At 33.2% G+C, this 15191-nt stretch overlaps 1 long non-coding RNA gene across 1 annotated transcript; it reads right to left on the bottom strand.

Moving 5' to 3' along the window:
- Nucleotides 1-2236: 2236 nt before the first annotated feature.
- LOC124888423 lies at nt 2237-8673 on the bottom strand. The gene is made up of 3 exons (XR_007046536.1): nt 7872-8673; nt 5731-5992; nt 2237-2625 (listed from the first exon to the last, which is right to left on the bottom strand). It is a non-coding gene; the product is annotated as an uncharacterized LOC124888423 (long non-coding RNA).
- Between the last annotated feature and the right edge of the window lie 6518 nt (nt 8674-15191).

Here is a 15191-nt window from a genome sequence, read left to right as displayed (position 1 = left end):
ATAATAAAACTGAATACGGTATAATAATACCAAAAATGAAACATCTGTCTGAAAAATAAGTTAGCTTGAAAAGCCTCAAAACTTTCTGAAATATGGAGTTGATGGGACAAGTCCCCTGTTAACTCTGAATAACTGAAATAAGATGAACTACTAAAATAATCCTTATGTCTTCAAACTAAGAGGACTCACCACTAACTTCTTCAGCTAAATATATAAACTGCTAAGTATGATTGGGAGCCCATGCGTCTATACCTATGATATAAACATGATAGCGCAAAACAAATCTATATGTCAGTTCTTCGAATTTACTGGTATGCAAAGTGAAGTAGGCTGAAATGCATGGGTTCATATGCATAAAAAATACTGACTAAATGACATGATTTTAACTAAATTATAGTAAATGCATGAATACTTAAATTATAATTCAGATCATGAAAACACTGGAATACTGATTAACTAATATCTGAACCTCTTGATACTAAATTACTAATAGCTGAGTGACTGTATCTAACAACCTTAATTCTATGGAAATGTACTGAGTTCTGTTCTGAGCTGGGTGACCATATCTGACAGTCATGAATCTATAGAACTGAATAGAGTTCTATTCTAAAACTGGAACTAAAACTGAGATTGTGCAAAGTAATCTTCTTACCGCCATGCCCCTCTATGAACTGATTGGTATCCTACCTATAACCCTAGCTAGAAAGGTGTTACTACTATGCTACGGGTAAATACAAGTTGAGTCACACTTATCTAGAAGGCGCTCTAAAAGAGAATAGTGGTACACTCAACTGGTAGGTCACCTTATCAACCCTCAACTGGCAGGTTGATGTCTCAACCTACGCTGGCTATGTAGTTTTGGAACACAAGGACTTTTTTTAATGATCACACTCTGTACTGGCAGGTGAGTTCCTATCCGTGGATTCACTTGGTGCTGAATCCTACTCCCACTAAATAGACACTGGATTGGATTCTAGACTGTTCTAGGCTGGACTGAACTGTTTCTGATCGTACTGTCTAACTAAACTAAACTGAGTTCACTGGGATCCATTGACTGATAGAATACTACTAAATTCTTTTAGCTGACTAAATTCTATCTATCCTAACAAGACTAATACTATCACTACCAGAAATTACCTCTATGGCAACGATTCAAAAATAATTGCGAAAGATATAAAAACAATTGCCATAGAGTTACAACAATGGTTTTATATACATTGCATATGTGAGCATTGGGATTGGCCTATTACAATAACCTTTATAATAATTAAAAAAACTATTTCAATAGGTCTATCTATTGCAACAGTTTTTGTAACTCCTACTGAGATGGTTCAAATAATCTATTGTGATGGTTCCTAACCATTGTAATAGACTGTATTGCAACAGTTTATAGATATTGCAATAGTCTATATTGCAACGGTTGAAAACCATTTCAATAGATTGTATTGTAATGGTTAAGAACCGTTGCAATAAACTTTATTGCAACGGCAAAAAAATGTTGCAATAACCCTATAGTAAAAATTATTGATCTTTTGCAATATTTTTTCACTACTTATGGCAACGATTTTTGACAGCTATTGCAACAATTTTTAAATCGTTTGAAATATTTTTTTGCTACCTATTTTTACATTTTGCCCCCATTTATTGCAGCTAGTTCAAATACCAATATATATAGAGAGAGAGACATATATAAAATTATATGATAAATAATTATCTATACACATCATAGAAAAATCATTCATTAATATTAATTCAAATTAAAAATATCCAACAAACTAGTAATCTAAATCCAAAAGAAAAATGTTAAAGTCAAATGATCATTAGTTTTCCTATAAAGTATCAAGTTCGAGTAACTGATCTTGATATACTTTTTTGAGTGATGGTTGTGATACATGAGTGGTGTAATTTGACATTTCTTGGAGCACTTGCTCCTCTACTAGGGCTACAGGAAAGATAGGATCCTGAATCACCTTTTGCACTTGTTCTTGTACTTGAGATATAACTGGAACGTTGTTTGACTTCTTCTTCTACTTGTGATGATTTTTTTTTGCATTTACATAGCATATATTCTTCTTCTTATTCTTCTATTCTAGTACATGTTTGTTTCATAATGCTTTTAGTGATCCAGTTGGAACAGAGCTCTTAACATTCTGGTGATTCATGATTGTTCAACTTTGATATGCAAGTTCAAAAATATTTAGTATAAGCTGAGTACTATAATTCCAAATAATAACCATCAATGAACAATGTTTCTCATTTCATTTTGGACAAAACATGCTAACAAAACATACTAATATTTTTAGTAGCATGAAGTTTTTAGTTTCAGTAAATTGCTAACTATAAAGAAACAACCATCTGCAATAAGTAAATATCAGCTTAGAAGACAGAGAAACTAGAAGTAATACTCGAAGTAGCAGAAATAGTTGAAAAGTGGTTGTTGTTACTGGTAATTCTAAGAGGTAAAGGAAGGTTAAGAACACAAAGAATCCTTGCAGAAGTACCTTCTCTTGTTTCTTTGTTGCTATAAGAGAAGAAAAATACAACCACTACATCAAGGGTTCAAAGCTGTTTTAGCACAAGAAAAGACACGCCACTGCTGCTGTCCAAGTTGCTCTATCCAGAAACCTGAAAATAACTAGATAAAGTACTCACTTTGTTCTATTTTATATGACAACTATTTTCATATTAGTTCATTCCAGATCTTTCTAAATTTGGAAACAATAGACACACATATGGTATGTATAAAGTTCCAAGTTGGAAATGATTGGTTCCAGATGCAAGTAACCCATTGATGTATAAATACATTGCAATCTTAGCTTACACGTAAAAGTATCAATCAAGGAAAATTATGCGAACCTAGGTTGAAAAGAAAAGGTAGGTTTCAAAGAAAGGTTGAAGAAGCATGTCTACTAAAGCAAAAATGATCAAAAAAATAAAATAAAAACATAGATACTTCACCAAAACAATTTTAGCTGTGAAAAGTTGTAGCATTGCAAATTGAATCTCTTTCTCTGTTCTTCTTCTCTTTTATTCTTGGGGTTCATGGTGGAGTAGTAATTATAAAATTCATTTTGTAGTTTAGCTTAAACAAGGGACAAAATAGACTTATTTCATTGTTTTTTCTTTTTCTTTAAAAAGCACGAGAAAATGTGACAAAAGCTAAACAAACCTAAACTTTTTCAGCTACAATATTCCAGGTCTGGTAAGCTTTAGTAATAATCTCAAGCTTATCCTTATTGAAAACCTTTCCAGTTGGATTATGAGGGCTGCACCATATCCAATGGTAATATTAAGTACTATTTTAAAACCATATCAACCTAAATAAGTAGGCTGAACTATGCACTATAAATAGTACAACATTTTAACTACTATATTTACCAGAATTTCTATCTAATCTAATTCTAGAAACAATACCATCCTCAAGTCAGATTAGAACTTCATGAATGGGTGATGGACTGGTTTAACAGTATGATTGTGAACCTAAAAAGGATCATAGAACAAAGGTTCTGAAAAAGTAAAGCAATCCAAATTTATTAACTCAACATGCATTTGTGGCCATCGTTATGCTTTAATTGGTAGATAAATGTCGTGATGTTCATACACTCCACTAGCAGATCACAAACACTATGGTAATTATATCTTTGTTTCAATAGGATAATCTATAGAGAAGTTATTTTACAAAGTTACAAGTAGATGGCACTGCACATACCATGATTTTCTGACTAAAACCCAATATTTTAGGGTTGAGCGGTAGCTAAATGTGCTGAGGGTCCATAGGAAACAACATCTCTACCCACAAAGGCTGGGGTAAGATCTGCGTACACTAAAATATTAGACTCCCCAGACCCATGGTGCATTGATTTTGGGTAGAGTAAAATGGTTTATATGCTTAAAGTCTAACATAATGTGTCACACTTGACCAAATAATACTATCCATTCTTCTACAATACAAACAAATGAAAAGTTCCACTTAGTTCTACAAAATATATGAATCATCTAGATCATATAGTTCCAGCATGTTAGTTCCAAAATTTTTGAAATAAATTCTATGTGATCGAATCAACCTTATACGTAACTAGGAATAATAGATTGCTTAGGACTTTTGATATGCATAAGCTTTACGAGTTTGAAGCTTTCGATAAAGATGAATCCATTGATCTCTTAAGTTATCATGCATTTGGTCAAGATTGTCCTATTAAAGGTTTTACAGTTTGTTCAGAACAAGTAGCAATCCATTGTAGAGGGCTTCCATTAGCACTTAAAGTTTTTGGTGCTACTTTGGCAGAAAGAACCATCGATATTTGAAAAGTACAATAAAGTAGTTGGAAACAATTTTGAATCATCAAATCCTCAAGAAATTAGTAGTAAGCTATGAATCTCTGGAGGATGATCATGATAATAAATTATTTCTCCACCTATCTTGCTATTTCATCTGAAAGGACAGAGATCTAGTAATAGCTTTTCTCAATAGGTGCAATGTTAACACTATAATTGGAATTAAGAATCTCATGGACAAAAATTTGGTAAGGTTTACTGAGTCTAATAGGTTAGTTATGCATCAAATGATTCTAGATATAGGAAGACATTGTTTGCCAAGAATCACCCATGGAATGTAGGCAACGCTCTAGACTATGGAGCACCAAGGATTCCTATAATGTCTTAATCCAGAACCATGTAAGAAATTCTATCTTATATAGCTCTTAAAGTAGGGATTCTGTGGAATTAAGTTATTTTTTACTAATATCTACTTATCAATTTTTGTCCTCTATATAAATAGGCGACTCAAACAATTCAAGGCATTATCCTTGACGTGGATATGATCAAGGAAAATGACATAGTTAGTTCAAGTTTTCCTGCCATAGATCTCAAGAAACACAACACAAAAAAATTTCTCAACTATCTTAATTCTCAGAGAAGTCAATTCAATAAGAAAAGGTTTTTGTTTTTATCCATGGCATTTTTCAGATGCCGAAGAAGTCACAAATGAGCTGTTTCTGGAAACTGGTGTATGTACAATTATGCAAAAGTTGAGAGTACTTCAATTCGATCAAGTTGAGATTTAAGGATATTTTGACATTTTTCCTAAGAGACTAAAATGGTTGCACTAGTCAGGGATGCAACAAGAATGTATGCCAATTGATTTTCCTCTGGAGAGCCATTTGGTGATTGAATTACAACATAGAAGATTGAGGAAAATTTGGAATGGAGTAAAGGTGTGGTATAATGTGCTTCAGTCTTTAAGGTATAGCACAAACGTAATTGGTTTTGTCTAACTCTACTTTCAGTTCTATCTTTTGTGATTCAGTTCCTTAAATATGTGAAGATTTTTTATCTCAATCATTCCTACAAGCTTATAAGAACACCTTAATAAATATCATGATCAAAGTATGAAATTAGCCATAAACATTAGTATTTTTGTATGATATAATTGTGTAGAGTACCTAAAAATTTATGTAAGATAAGTTCAGCACTAGACACATAATTTAGTCATCGAAAGACATGTACACATTTTGAGAAACACAGTGCATTATGTTGCTTGTGTATTGGTATTTAGAAGTAGCTGAAGAATTTCTTCATTCCTTCAACTACAATGATTATATTTTATTTGTTACAATTAGTTGGTTCCACTCACAAATTCTTTTTTCTATAATTCTGAAGCAGATACCAATAAAAAGTTTCAAAATATAAAACTAAATTACGAAACTTGTAACTGACTTAAACATCAATTACCTGGCAAAGAGCGAAATTAGCATTTTGCTGTTGGTTCTTTCCTGACCATTGAATAGCATCCATCAAGACATCCCACAAAATTCACACAACCTTTATATCTTGTAACTTGCCATCCTTGACATGATGCTTCACAGTTTCTATGACTTCAGATAAAATAACTTCTTCTCCTAATTGAGTTGTTAATGTAGATTTCATTTCTTTGAGCCTCACCTCAAATATAGTTTTATCATTATATTCCACCAAAGGTAAAAGACCAGCTTTGCTGAAATAAGCAAGTCCACATATAAATTAGACATAAGCTAAAGTAAGATAGCTTGAATAAAATGACCATTTTCTCCCTACCATACCTACTCTTCCGATCAACCAAAATGGGAGTAAAGAAAATGATTGTGCAATGCCTCGCTTGTCCAATTTGAATACCAAAAGAGTACTGAATAGGACATCTTCCTTGCATCATATTTCCAATTTTACCAAGTAATGTTATTAGGATTATAATAGAACGCTGGCATAGTGCCTAGAAAATCCAATCACGTGACTTTTTTTAAAATGAGAATGCCCTAAGAAGACAAAAAGGTATACCAAATGTGAACCCCTAACTAGCCTGAGACAGTTGGAAAAGTTGCTTGCAGTAAAACTCTATACAATGTAATCTCACATCATTAGATCATCTTACCTTGTTCCCCATTTCAAGGAATCCATATCCAATTATAACAATTTCTTTATTTTTAAACACGATTATATCTTTAATGATGAAACTTTAAATAGGTCTCATCAGACAATGACACGATTCTTTAGATACAATAATCTATGAGAGAGTTATTGAGTAGGAGAAAGACAGTTGCAAATTCCACATTCAGTACCCTTGATAGCTTTAAAAACTCAACAGATTTTTTTATTGAAGCAAAGCTATAAAATACAAAACAGCAGTCCATATGTTCAACTTTTAGCTACTTTGATTATTATGAAGAAGGTAATGTTTCCTGTTATATCTCAATAACAACAACAATAACATAACCATTATATTACCATCAAAAAGGGTCTGTGAGGGTAAGTGTACGTAGTCCATACCATTACCTCACCAAAACCACAACACTGTTGACATAAGTTTCAATAACCATCAATTAAAAATAAAGCCCTTTTGATACACCAATAGGCTTCCAAGACATGAAGAGTCCACCAACAGGAACACCATATTTATAACATAAAACATATGACAATTAGCTTAAGCCACAAATAGGTTTAAACACTATCCAAAATCCCATCAAAGAAACTTGTTTGTGCATGTAAAAATAATCAAAAGTAAAGTTTTTGTACCTCATCCCTATCATATTTGTCACCACTGTGAGGATAAAAAAGAATATCACCCGTGATGAGCTCAAAGAAAATACAAGCAAGGCACAAAAGATTTGCTGAAGTAGAATATTTAGCACACAGGGTAACCTCTGGACATCTATACTGTCTGTTCTGGATATCACTTGTAAAACTATTTATACGTCCAACATTCATTATCCACTTAGCTTTTTTTTGAATCTTCTTTTTCTGGTTCTTGGTCAAGTCACCATTAAAGAATCCAAAATCCTGAATAGTTAACAAAATTTAAGAATCATTCCTCATGGCCATACTCTAAAACTCATAGAACTACTTACCACTAATTCATGGATGCACACTTTAAAAATTAGAATAAAAAAATGAGAGGCTTTCATGAAAGTACTCAAAGATCTTCGGTTCAAGTGAATAGTAATGCCACATATGAAAGATTACAATAACAGCTATAGAAAATTTGTAGGGAATTAATTATATGGATCCTCCATATCCATTCCCTTTTATTTGGACCTATTAAATTCCAGTACTCAGTAATTTTTGTAATGACACTTCTAGGACATACGCAGACCTTACCTAAACCTTTATGCTAGTAGAAAGGTTGTTTCTGTTAGACCCTCGGCTTGAAAAAATTACTAAAAAAACTGGAAAGTGCATAAACAAGCATAACAATCCTAGAAATAGGGAATGCAAGATCATAGCACATCAAAACCAAACAATTCTATAGAAAAATAACATGCATATTACTACACAGTAAGTACTATATATTTATACAAAACTTTACATAAATGTCTTTTCTAGGTGAAGAAACTATGGCGTACCAGAGCTAATTTTTGATAAGCGAAGCAAATGTCGGAGCAGGAGGCATCTTTCCAAATTCCAAGCACTAAATAGTAACAAGATCTAAAGGATCCTCTTTCTCGATCCATATTGTTGTTGTTTGTTTCAAACCTAGAGCCAAAAATACACAAAAAATGATGTGAAAATAAAAAATGTACCAAAATGGATAGGTACAGAGACACCAAGTTGTCATTAGTGATTGAATTAAACCATATATAAATGCAAATTATAAATTAGAGAAAATTAGAGCAAAATTGAGAATTTGAAAGAGGAGAAAAAGAATGTGTGCCGTGGAGAAGATGACCTTGTAAGATTAGTGTTAAAGTGGGAAAGATAAAAATATCTGGCATGAAAAATAAAATATGATGCCAACCCACCTCCAATCCTAACCCCACCCAACTTAGGATTCAAATACATATTCCTACTCATATTGGTGGCCGGAGCAGCATTGAAATTAAGGTATGGTGGTCGGAGTAGTGGTAAAATGAGAAGAGAATGGTGGTAGGCACAATAGTATGATAGTTGGGATATGGTGGTTGGAGCAGCGGTATATTTATCGATGTATGGTGGTCGGAGTAGTGGCATATTGTTAAATTTTTTTGGAGGATTGGAGTACGCTAGATGAAAAATGATGAAAGGATTTTTTTGACGGATTGGAGTATAAAAGGTTTTTTTTTGGTAGACTTAGTAAAATTTTTGGTGGGAATAGATATAACATTCCAATAGCTTTTTTTATTCAATAAAGCATTATCATAGACGATTCTATGGCAATGATTCGTACAACTGTTGCTATAAGATACTTTATTGCGATGGTTTTTCAACAATGACAATGGTTATATTATACAATAGATCTACTAGAACAGTTTTTTTTTTTGCAATGGTTGTAATCGTTGCAATAGAGGGTCTATTGCAACGCTTTTGGGACCGTTGCAAAAAAGTCTGTTGCATTAGGGGTAATTTATGGTAGTGTATCTTGTGACTGACCATGGGTCTAGGTAAACAACTAAATTGTTAGGTATTGAATACCCCCATGAATCGATAGCATAAATTATACAACATGGAACAAATCTTGAAAAATGATTAAAAAAACTATTGGATCATCCATCATTCACTCATAGGGACATTCTATCAAACACTTACATGACATGAACTTGAATACATGCTAACATGATATAATTCTTATGAATAATTCATCAAACACTTGAAGTACATAATCTATACGCATGACACTAAAAAAACATGTACACATCATAATTCAATTCCATAGTTACAACTTTAAGGGTTTCAACATGGTTTCGCATGATAATGCACACATACAAATCAATTCCACATGAATCTTGTAGTAAATCATGAACTAGAAACTCCATTAACATGATAATCATGAACATATTAAAATTCAACCATGAACTTTATCAAACTCATAAACTTGAAGTTAAAAGGGGTTCTGAACTCCAAGAATTGAAGGGAACCCTTGGATGAACACTTGATATACCTTGGTTGCTAAATTCCTAAAGAACAACGGTGAAAATCATGGGCCTTGGCCTTGGAATTAAATAACCTAGGGTTCTTGTTCTTGAGCAATTTAAGAAAAAGTAAGTATATTTTGCTGAAGGTTGAATCTCATGTTTTAGGGCTGAATAGGGGTAGGGAAAAGACTCAAATACCCCTTAAGGATACGGCTTTTAATGACAAAAAATTGAACTATCGATGCACAGGATGACGCACCGCGTCATTGGCATCGATGTGATAGCCAATGTGCCACGTCGAGTCTAAGTCAGTTCACTAAAAATTGCCAATGAAAGCCAAGAAAAAATATTGATCGATACAGTAGCCGAGGTGCTGCACCAAGATTGCATTGATGCACTATTCTAGATTCCCAAACATGGTTCAAACGCGGTCAAAAAATATGAAACTCGCTGGGGAACATCTACTGATATTCTTGATCACAAATCAACCTAAAGATTGATATTTTAAGGCCATAGAGGCTACATAATAGAGTTTCCAACTTACGAAGGCTAAATAACACTAAGTCTAAATACTTAGTAAGAATTTTCTAACTCTGGGACCCTTTAGCAAGCTTAAAAGAATTATTTAAGCTTATAGCATGGTTATCTATTATTATTAACTACCCAATATAGTCTAAAAGAATTTAAGCCATAATCTACCTTGAATGCTAAAAACCTATTCAAAAAGCCTTTAATCTGGATATTTACCCTCATGAACAGACCCAAAATTAACCAAAGTATACTAATACACAATCTATCTGTCAAAAAGAAGCCAATGATACCCATATTAGCTATTGTCGAGTAGATGTCATAATGGACCCCCAAAAATAGATTTCAAAAATGATGGATAACATCATAATTTTATTTTACAAAATTTTTACCTATACTCATAGGAGTCAACAACTTTAAACCTATGCAAAAAGGATTAAAAACAAGGTTCAAAACAAAGAAAAGCTATTTTCAAGCTTTACCAGCAAAATCTCCTCAAACATATTTTAGAATCAAGATTTTGAAGTAGTTTTAAAGATGAAATAAAGAGACAAATGATCATTACAAGAATAGAATCATACCCATGGAAAAACTATCAAAAACTCCTTTGGGATCGTCCAAATTCGAGATCCCAATCTCTAAAAATTGTAGAACTTGATTAAGTGGAAATCATGAAAAATAGAATAGAAGCTCTTAGGAAATGTGAAAAATAAAGTTCTAAATTTATTGAAAATGATTCTACAATAAAAATGCAGAAAAAATCATCAAAATTGGAGTTTCCTAGCTCTCAAACTGTAAAAAATACTAGTACTGATACTCGGTAATGATCGCTTAAGCGAAACTTTGATTGCTTAATCAACCTGGTAAAAGGGTCAAAATAAAATTTAAATGACCAAATTTTTGCTTAAGAGACCTGATCAAATGATCAAATTTTTGCTTTCGTGAGCACACTCGCAACAGTAATGTCAAAAATTTGTTTTTGAGCCCCAAAACTCATTCGGAACCCTATGCACATAATCCAATAGTAAAATTTGATTATAAAAAACGTTCTAGATTGAATGGAATCATTAAATTTATAAAAGGGTCATTATCACAATATTGACCCCCGAAACCCTATTTACATTTTTTTAAAATCGAGGATCGATATGAGATATAAAAGACATAAAGCCACATCAACCATTTTATTAACCTAAAATCAATGTTTTGGATTTGCTGGTGCAACTCAACTTTTATCCGATGCACTAATGAATAAATATTTACTAAAGTAAAGTAGAGGGATTCTTAAGCAACCAAAAACCACACTCACACATATCCCACCGAAATGTTTTGACAATCAAGCAATCATCCCTACACTCCAGAAATACTACAATGTGACCATAAGGAGGATTAAAATGATCAAAACCCCCAAAAATAAGTATTTTTCATAAATAACAAAAAATTAGGACATTACACATACCCATAGCTGGACTGAGAAACAAACTGGCCGCCTATCTTTCTTAAATGATGACCTTTATGAGAACCTTAAGAATCACCCCAAACACTCTAGGTACCCCCTTTATCTAGTGGCACCACTACTCTAGAAGCTAAGTTGTCTATACTAAACACTTGATCATCACACACATGGGATATTCCCTAGAAAATTTACCAACCACCTAAAAATTCATAATAAGATTGAGGTTCCATATGCAAAAAAAATGAATTAACTAACTTTGAACTTTTACCACAACCTAAAAAAAAGAATAATTACCCCATTATGGTTGGCTGGAACTGTAACCCGTGAAATCATTACAACCTGTCTGGTCCCTATATGTAACCTAAAGAAATGCATGAATAGGAAGATTAGACTGACCATACCAAAATACCCTTTACTTCTAAATCGAGAACCACAAAACTTGCCTAAGTGGATAGGTTTCTTGTATGTACCCCTATAGGCCTCAATATTCAAATCCTCAATTTAGTGTAACAATAATCAAAAATACGCAAGAATAGCCAACCAAAAGTACCATGCTCATGAATGGGATGAAGTCCCAACCCTCTGAAGAAGCAACTGCATGCCTTCCTAACTTATAAAATAAAGACACATACTCAGGCATAGTCATGAAACCATGATCCAATATTTAAAAATCATCCCTAAATTTTTCACTCCATTTGTGAGTCACATACTTTTCAAATAAAGTTTTTGAAAACTATGCACCATTAATATGAGGGGATCCAACTGGTGTGTGCTCAATATACACCCTCTATCACTTCCTTGTTGAACTTTTAATGAAAAATATGGCATAATATACACCATAAGAACACACAAATATTATGTAACCATTCTTGGCAATCGGCAGGAAACGCATGCACACCTTCTCTAGACCACTTGAAAACATTGAAAGAGCCAATTTTAAGAATTGAACCAATAACTTATACTCCTCAAAAGTCATTTCTAATCTGACTGCCATTTATTGAGTTACTATCAACACTAGTAAAACCTCTTCTTGGGGAGCTATATTTGTAACCTGCTACCTAGACATCCTATGATATCCTCTAAGTTGATATTTAGGCCCCATGCATGGACTAACTTCTGTAATACCCTGAGTTTTGTCCATTAGAAAATTATTGAGATATGGGATAACTATTCATGTAAAACTTTATCATATGATTCATTTAATGTCTTGACAATTTAGGTTACCCTAAATGTAAGGTATCTAGTGGATGATGTTTATGTGGATTTTGTTATGGTTATGAGAAGGGGATATGAGTCGTTAAGGGTAGTGACAAGTCTTTAGGATAAACCTTATCTAAATTAGTTACTTAGTGACTTGAATATGCTTTGAGTACGAGTGGCTCACAAAGAGCAATGGGGATAGGTTATGAGTGGTAGGGTTGAGTCTTATTTTATCTACTGTCTCATTCCTTGGGTTTTATCTTTGATACAATTACACCATACGAGTTATATAGTCAAGAATTATAGGGTCATGGATTCGTATGGAGGACAATATGGGTTTCCAACTCACTATCTAGGATACAACTCGTGGCTATGAGTCGTATCATGTGGTGATGAGTCAATGGGTCGACTCATAATGAAGGATGGCTCTTTTATAACTTTTAAGTAAAGGGCACTTTTGACATTTATAACTTAAAACCTTTAAGAACCCACGTCCCTAAAACACTTTTAGGGGAATTTATTCAATACTTTACAAGATTAAGCATTCTTTTCACACTCTTAAAATCCTCTAAGGCAATATTGGCTAGGGTTTCTCAAAACTGGTCATCTCAGGGTTTAAGAGTCAAATTCTCCACTTGAGTCTTTGTAATTCAAGCATATTACTCCTCCCTCATTACTATTTTACTAAAAGCACATATTTTAATGTAAATTTTTCATGGTATTCTTATGGTTGTAGAATAAAAGTTGGGGAGATTGGATGCTTATGGTTGAATAATTTTTTCCATGGATTAACTATGATTTTCCTCACGTTTTAGTTATAATTCTAAACATGTGGTTGCATTGGTATGGTGGTTGAACTTGATAGTGGTAAGTTGCCTTAAACTCATGACTCTTTAATTTATTATAACCCTAGACATACATTGTAAAATTAGTTATAGTTAGGAGAAAGGGGGGATTTAGAACTAGGGGTACGCTGGAATCCCTAAAGTGTTTGGTTTGACTTATTTCATCAAATTAATACATGGTACAAATGATTAAAATAGTAATTCATGGTTTTAAAACCTTTTGGGGTACACTAGAATTCCCCAAGTGAACTTATAATAAAAACATTGTGGGGTACATGGGAATCACCCAAGTGATTTTAATAATGGAGTCTGCATGGTACATGGGTATCATCTAAGCATTAGTTAATGATATTGCTTGTAATCTATAGTCAATTTGATGATACAACTTAATGATTCCACAATAATTAACTCCTACAATTGGCGGTTTGGTTATGTGCTAAGGGTTTAAATTATGCAATAATAGGGGTTGTGATAGCTAGCCAATAAGGTGTGAATCCGATAGACGAACACTGGAAAATCATATTTATTGACATGAGGTTTGGTCTTTGTGACTATATAGTTGGGAGTTACATGAGAATCCCCCAAGTCAATACTTCTATATATGTACCATGGTGAGCAATGGGTATATGGAAATCCCTAGTTTTCAGTGATATGTCCATTTTGTCTGGCTACGCATATTAAGGATCATTCAAGGGGTAATAATAAACTTATATAGCCTGTGGGTGGATTTATAATGGTAAAGTTAAATAATTCAGGCTAATATTTTAAATGAATTCTAAATCTTATTTCTTATCCCGACATGATATATATTTATATCTATCATTGCATAAAGTTATTTGATTTGGTTTAAGAATTCATGGCATTAATTTTTATATTTCTACATGAGTTACACTCTAGCATTTACTATGCTAACCGTTTTTTGGAGCTATATCCCTACACGATAAAAGAATCGACCATACTTCCATTACTCTGGCTCAGTGACTTGGATGTTGGGACAGCTTTATAGTGAGACTGGGTGGTAAGCTTTCATAATATGGAAGACCATATTTCATCCTATGGACTTCTTTTTATCATTAATATTTCTTTGGTTTTGGTTTTGGCTATGATCAGGGGCATGTCCAAATTGATATTCGGCTATGATCAGGGGCATGTCCAAATTGATATTCTTTGATACTAGTTTGAGGATTTTTTAGACTACTATAGGCTTGGGTGGTGCTGGTATTAGTGTTAGCATTGGTACTGGCATTGGCATTGGGTTTTTTATTTGTAGGTCACTTGGTTTTAACTATTTGGTTATGGTTCTAGTTTTTGTCTAATTTCTTTAGATTACAATTGTTTTATCTTTATATATGTTTGGAATCCATTTGACATTGGGTGTAGGGCATTTAATGGTCTGGGTATTGGAGGTGTTCTCTGGTCCTAGTTGATCTTGAGATACCCTAAATATGTAGGCCCGTGTTTAGGTTGTGTTATATTGGTTTGAGATACCTAGGTTTATGGTCAATTGAGAGTTCATAAAGTCGTATCGAGTAGACTTTCTTTTAGGTATTTTAGTGTGCCATACTTATACAGGAAAGGCTATGAGGCATATATGAATATTTCTCTTTCTTATTTTCTATTTGCGGGTGGTAGAGTCTAAGGTTCTAAAATCTTCTTTAATTCCCATTTCTTTGCTTTTAATGTCATGCCTCCGAGATGATATGCAATTCAAGGAAACTCTTATTTCCTACCTGAGGAATATATTTATAGGAGATACCTTATTATTGGGGTTCAGACCCAGTCTATGGGTCTAATTCCTGATTTCCCTTT

Source organism: Capsicum annuum, chromosome 11 (genome assembly GCF_002878395.1).
Source record: "Capsicum annuum cultivar UCD-10X-F1 chromosome 11, UCD10Xv1.1, whole genome shotgun sequence".
Taxonomy (NCBI): Eukaryota; Viridiplantae; Streptophyta; class Magnoliopsida; order Solanales; family Solanaceae; genus Capsicum; species Capsicum annuum.
The sequence above is the reverse complement of the archived record's forward strand: the minus strand, read 5'-3'. Positions and strand labels throughout refer to the sequence as shown.